Source organism: Amphibalanus amphitrite, unplaced genomic scaffold (genome assembly GCF_019059575.1).
Source record: "Amphibalanus amphitrite isolate SeventyFive unplaced genomic scaffold, NRLGWU_Aamphi_draft 000377F_arrow, whole genome shotgun sequence".
Taxonomy (NCBI): domain Eukaryota; kingdom Metazoa; phylum Arthropoda; class Thecostraca; order Balanomorpha; family Balanidae; genus Amphibalanus; species Amphibalanus amphitrite.
Window position 1 is genome coordinate 571,645 of NW_024881871.1, and position 7,025 is coordinate 578,669.

The following is a 7,025-nucleotide window of genomic DNA, read 5'->3' on the forward strand; positions in this document are numbered from 1 at the left end:
CGTCAACACACCTGCCGTTTGACGACATTTTTACGACATTTTAACAACTGTTCACAAACTGATGCCTTTTCTACCCCTCGCTCTCCTCAGCGCTTACTGACCTCTGCGGCGGCAGGCTGTCCAGGAACCTGCTCACCAGCTCCTGTTTTCCGTCAGCCAGGTCAGCGGCCAGGTCGGCCGGCGGCCCGCCCGAGCCGCCGCCGGCCGAGTCCGCAGAGAGCGAGAGCCGCTCAGTGGCCGCCGGCTCCCGGCTGTGTGTCAGCGCTGAGTCGAGCAGGTAGTAGCATGACGATCTGAGGGAAGGAAATGGGCACAGTTAGTAAACTCAACGAACAGGTCAGGGACTTTCAGTGTAAAGTCCGGCGACACTAAGACCACAAAGGACACTCGGCGCATTCATGGCTCTCATGCTCCAATAGACACAGAGTCAGGGAGGCGGACAAGCGATTCCTCAAAATGGCATCTGCTAGCATGGCACCAGTTGCCGATGGGTGCTCGCGTCGTTTTTACGGGTCGTTTATACGAATCATGTGAACCGACCGTCTGTACGAACCGCCTACACGGGCAACCCGTACACGGACAGTCCGTGCGAACCATACAAACCAGTCTCGCTCCTACCTGGTCTGGCAGACGAACATATATCTGGACGGGTGCAGCAGCAGCACGGCTCGCCAGAGCGCCGTGAGGGCGGACGCACACGGCGGGGTGCCCACCAGGCACTGCAGCAGCTGCAGCAGCTGGTCCACCAGCGGCGCCGGCAGCGGCTCGCCACGCTCGTCCACGAAGTGGGACTGGAGGGTGGAGGGGGGAGGGTCAGACACGGCCTAGAAACTGAGATTGGAGGGAGCAGTGATTGGACGGACCAGGCGGCAGGCTTCTCTGCCAGAATAAAATATAAACATCATCTTTATCAGCTTCAAACACCCTGAGGTAGCATGTGCATTGTGTAGTGTGCACAGTCATATCAACAGGCATCCATTCTTGGTTAAATTCAAAAAGTTGATTTCCAATCCAGTTGAAACAAGAAAACAAGATAGCTTTTAAAAGGACGTGGTGGGCAATGAGAAACAGCAGCGAATCAAACCACACCGCCGTGCGTTTGTGTGCTCACCGTGAGGAACTCGAGGACCTCGTGCAGCAGCCTCTTCTCACGGAGTACCGCCAGGTTGAAGTCGCGGTACTTGTAGCGTTCAGAGAGCACCAGCACCACCGTCCGTACCGCCTCCGTGAGCAGGCGACACCGGCCGCCGAAATCACTGGAACACAGACACACATAACACCTCAACACCAGCTGCACTAACACAGCACCAGTACCACCGTCCGTACCGCCTCCGTGAGCAGGCGACACCGGCCACCAAAATCACTGGAACACCACACAGTTAAATTATAGTTAGGTACTACACCCGTATCGGAACTAAAACCAACACTGGCGCCATCGCCCTCGGCAGACGACACCGAAGACAATTTGGCTTGCATATAAATCTATATCACCCTACCGTTAGTCCCCAGACTCCCCAGCCGCTGAGTCGTGAACTGCCCGGTCCCTCTGTAACTCCATCCAACCCTCACTCCCTCAGTCACTCCATTACTGACCTGTGGTCGGCGGGCGGCTCCAGCCAGCAGCGCCAGTGGCGGAACAGGCCGACCAGCAGTGACGGGCTGCGCACCACCGGGTCGCTCAGGCTGACGCCGGCCAGTACGTCCGGAGCGCGCAGGTGCACGGTCACGCCGCCAATGCAGGCGGACAGGTAGACCTGAACAGACGGGGAGGGAGGGGAGGTCAGAACTCCGCAGGTGTACAGTCACGCCGCCAATGCAGGCGGAGAGGTATACCTGTACGGCAGACAGTGAGGGGACTAAGTACGGGAGCGCGCAGGTGCACGGTCACGCCGCCAATACAGGCGGACAGGTATACCTGTACGGCAGACAGTCAGGGGATTAAATTATTACCGGAGCTCGCAGGTGCACGGTGACACCGCCAATGCAGGCGGAGAGGTAGACCTGAACAGACGGGGAGGGAGGGGAGGTCAGAACTCCGCAGGTGCACGGTCACGCCGCCAATACAGGCGGAGAGGTAGACCTGAACAGACGGGGAGGGCGGTTAGGGCTCCGGAGCGCGCAGGTGCACGGTCACGCCGCCAATGCAGGCGGACAGGTATACCTGAACAGACGGGGAGGGGAGGTCAGAACTCCGCAGGTGTACGGTCACGCCGCTTATACAGGCGGAGAGGTAGACCTGAACAGACGGGGAGGGAGGGGAGATCAGAACTCCGCAGGTGCACTGTCACGCCGCCAATGCAGGCGGACAGGTATACCTGGTGACGGGGAGGGAAGGAAGGTCAGAACTCCGCAGGTGCACGGTCACGCCGCCAATGCAGGCGGAGAGGTATACCTGAACAGACGGGGAGGGAGGGCAGGTCAGAACTCCGGAGCGCGCAGGTGCACGGTCACGATTTCGGGTAGCCGGGGAGGGGCGGCCACGCCTACGGACAGGTTACAGAAGAGGGCTATAAAATGTATCTGTCACGGGGGCTAATAAGGTTAATAGCTCCCTGAAGCCGTTTAGAATCGACAACCCACTCAGTTTAGGAGAGTGACGTCTCAGTAAAATAAATTCGCCATTAGTTACCGTCCAGAACACCTCACAAAATCCTCTACAAAAACGCATAATCTCCTCCATCTCAACTTCTCAGCAGCGCCAGGCTCGAAACACCCCTCTAATCCATTGCGATCACAGACCTGGAGCATGTGTCCACCAACGGCCGCCGGTTTGGAGCCCAGCACGGCGGCCACCATGTGCGGCAGCAGGTCCTCGGACTCGTCACAGGTCCAGCGCCACTGGTGGGAGGCGGCCGCGAGTAGGACGTGCAGGGCCGTGGTCTGGCTGGGACCGTCGGCGCCCAGCTCCACCACCTGCCGGATGGAGACGAGAGGTGATCTAAAATGGTGTGCAGCAGTGAGGGAGGGGCCACACAGTACACTGCACACCGAAATGTCCCTTGCTTCTCAGCTTCATGTGTTTACTGTATAGCTTACAATGGGAAAATGGAGAGCCATGAACCACGGATATACGGAATGAGCCGTCTGCCGTTGCTGATAACGGCCCCTGGCAAATAGACAATATGAAAAACATATTTCGCCACATTTATCACGCGAGGAGGGCAAAATTATTTATTATAGTTTACTAGATTCATTGCAAACATTCTAAAACCCCTGCCATTTACCCGTGACAACCAACCTGCTTCCCTTTCTTCCTCCCCCAGCCCACGATGACCCCATAATTCACTTCTCACCCTAGCGAACAGATACATGAAGAACTTGAGTCCTCCCAGTCTTGCCACGGCAGTGACCAGCCGAGGAGTGACCTGATGACGGGCAGCGGACCGCCACAGCACCGGCCTTCTCTGGGGCACCGCTCCCGGCTCCGGGAAAGACAGCGTCACCGCCGGCTCGGCAGTGCTGTAGGACAGCAGCAGCGCCGGCTCCATCTTCTTAATGAGGTCGCCGAACGAGGTGGTGATCCGAGAGATGTTGACCTTCTTCAGAACGGAGGCCGTGAGGCTGTCTGAGATGTTGATCTTGAGTGGGGTGAACCTGGAAACGAGAGTACAACAGTCAGGTGATAGCGATGGTAAACGACGGGGATCTTCGAATTATTAAATAGGACATAAATGTGTTCTTTTTTGCCTGTCATACCAGCATTTGACTTCAAACACCGATCTTCCAACATAAAACTACCAAGAAAAAGCTAGGCAAGGTGTGTATGCAAGGTGTGTAATGTGTATGCAAGTGTGTATGCAAATGCGAGGTGTCCACTATTCGGATAGAAAATAGAAACGCTTCTTTTCACGAAAGCATACCAAATTTATGGAAATGCCGGACACGAAATGCATTCGATTGCCATAATATCAGCGTCATTAGCCACCCTGGTGTCGCAGAGCCGGCACGAAGCACCGCACCAGTCTACCATCCCATCCGGCCCCCGCCGAGGGTGTTCACACTTACGAGCAGGCGGTGAGGTCGGCACAGTCGGGTCCCAGCAGCCGCAGGGTGAAGGCGTGCTCCAGGTCGAGCACCGGCTCAGAGAACACCAGCACCGAGCTGAGCTCGTAAGAGGCTCCGGCGTCTCCGCCACCGTGCCCCAGGAGAAGGACGGCCGAGCCGGCGCAGGTGGCAGATGGGACGTCCACACTCTCACTGACACAGCCGTCCACGTGCACCGTCAGCTGGGGAGGCCGGGAGGGGGCTGGTCAGACGGGGAGCGACCGGGTCCTTTGGGGATCGATGTCACAGAAGTTCACTCTTAAATCACAAAAAAAAACTACAGGAGCCTTGGTAAAAGCAGCTGCAAACAAATTTAAGTCAAGGGGCCTAATCTAGTACCTACCTAACGGTTCTTCCACAACTGTCGGTGGTAGCTGTAGCTGGAGGGATTAGAGGACGCATCTACACCGTAGATCCGTACTCACGGTCATGACCTCCCCATTGGGCACCAGTCGGAAAGCCAGGTGGGTCCAGCGGGCGGGGGCCGGCCGCGCCGAGAGGGCCGCCTCGCTCAGCGCCCGACAGGTGAGCGCAGCGCTCTCCGTCCGCTGCGCCAGCAGCCGTCGGTCCTTCTGCAGCCACAGTTCCGTCAGCTGACCGGCCGCACCCACCGACAGCACGTGACATCGGGAGCGTTCAGAGGCTGCGCCGCTCTTGGCCTCGGAGCGCGCGGCGGCCGCCGGAGGGGAGGGTGGTGCGGAGGCGGCGGGGGTTTCAGAAGGCAGCGGCCGCAGCCACAGGGAGACCGAGCAGCCGGCGAACGGGTCCAGGGGCCGGGTGGGACCGCCCAGAGGCACGGCGGCCGCGGACAGTGCCAGCGCAGAGCCCACGCCTGAAACGCAGCATGGGACGGGAGTCAGAATGCATAAATCGCCGGGAGGTGCTTGCATACGGCTACGACTCAAAGCTACTACAGACCATAGTAGACACCGGTACCTATTTGTTGGCCATTATAACGATTCACAAATACTTCTATTTAACTCGCCGATAAATCGCCCTGATGACCCTGTCAAGGCTTGCGTGACCGCATCGAACAAACAACCGTCTTATCTGTCTTGAAAAAGAAACATTCAATCGCATTCAATCCATGTTTTTCCCAATCATCCACCGCCCGCCGTCCACTCACGTCTGTCCCGGTGAACCCGCTGCATTTTCAGTACGTCCGCTATGCCGCCGGCGGTGCCATCAGCCGGAACAGTCGGGTCAGACTGCTCCACGGGCGCGCCGGCCGGAAACTGCAGACAGTGGATCGGAGCCGGAGCGCTGGAGAACAGTCGCGGCAGCGGCCACAGCAGCGGCATCTAACGAGAGAGACAGATCAGACTCGTCATCAGACAGCAGTGTGGGCTGTGGGGCTTAGCTAATCAATCATAAACACAAAACAAAAATGCCGGTAAAGAAAAGTAATGAATTGTGCACAATTATCACAAATGTAAAAAAAAAAACTAAATATTACCTGAAACGTCAATTCATAAGGTATCAAGTTCGCATAATACTATATGTACAGGTTGTCTGCATACCCTGATAATGATCCGTGAATTACCGTTAAAATCCAGATGTCTAAGCAAGCACAACCAATCAATTGCTGAGAGAACTCACCACCGGTGGGTTGGGCGCCGTCAGGAATCCCAGGTACCGTCCCAGGACATCCTCTGTGACGGAGTCGGCGTGTACCGACCAGATCAGGTCGGCACAGGCGCGAACCGCGTCTGAAACGTACCGGCGAGTCAGATAAGGGCAGTGGTCACGACAAGCCGAGCAGGGATGAAACGGGGCAGACAGTTAGATATTTCAATGTTCATAATAACAAGTATGCCCGCTTATCAGCCGTCCAGATTCTGGCTGCAGATTCTGCCGTCAAGACCCACATTCATACATTTATTCGTAAGGGGTAACTCGATCGATCGTTGCAATGCATGTTTATTCTTAACTCTTAAGTTCATTTATTCGTTCGTTTATACAATCGTTCATCCTGCAGCGCCCAACTCACCCTCCAGCGCCGGCACTGCCGTGCTGAACAGCTCCGGCATCCCGCTGAGCAGCTGGGACGGCAGCGCCAGGTGCCTCAGCTGCGCCGCGGACGTCTCACTCTGACGAGCGGCGGCGGCCAGGCGGGAGGCGGCATGGCGCAGACCTCGACCGAACTCGCGCACGAAGGCCGGTACCGGTTCTGGGTGCGGCATCGGTTCCGGTTCCGACTCTGGCTTGGGTTCCGACTCCGGTTGAGGTTCGGAGACGGACACCACCGGAGCGCTTGGGCCGTGGGCAGCCGCCGGAGGTTGCTGGGGTAACTCCGGATCGGACTGTGTGGGTTCGGAGGTCGGCTCAGTGGGGTGAACTATCTCTTCTTGACGGGCCCGGTTAGCTGTCTGGGGCGCCGATATCGTTGGGTCCGACGACTGGACGTTATCAGAACAGGCTACCGTGACGGGATCTGCGGACTTTTCCATACTCGCCGGGATGTCCCGTTCAGCCTCTTGATCATATATGTGAGCAGGGGAGATTCGTTCACTCAGCTTATCTGCTCCCTCACCCAGTGACAGCCGCTCAGAGACCTCGACAGACTCTGCCCTGTCAGTACAGTCCTCAGACGGCACGTCGACGATCGATGACCTCTGGTCATCTCCCGACTCTGTCAGGCCAGTCAGAGGCAGGGGGTCCGTCTGTGCGCTTCCATTATCTCCAGATGACTCCTCAGTCACATTCAGTGGCCTTTCCGCCTGCGCCACGCTGGTCTCCGCCATTTCGACACACGAGTCCCCAGCGGGATTACTGTCACCAATCTCACCGACGTCTGAGGCTATACCCTCGTCTGCAGCCGAGTCATCCGCGGGTTTGTCGGGCTTCGCCGGGCTCTCCGCAGCCCTTGCACAGCAACTCGGCTCTCCGAGCTCTTCCGTCATAGCTCCAGCATCACAAGTGACCTGTTCCCCTCCTTTAGCCCCTGAGTCTTCAGATTTTATGACACACTCTGCACTGGC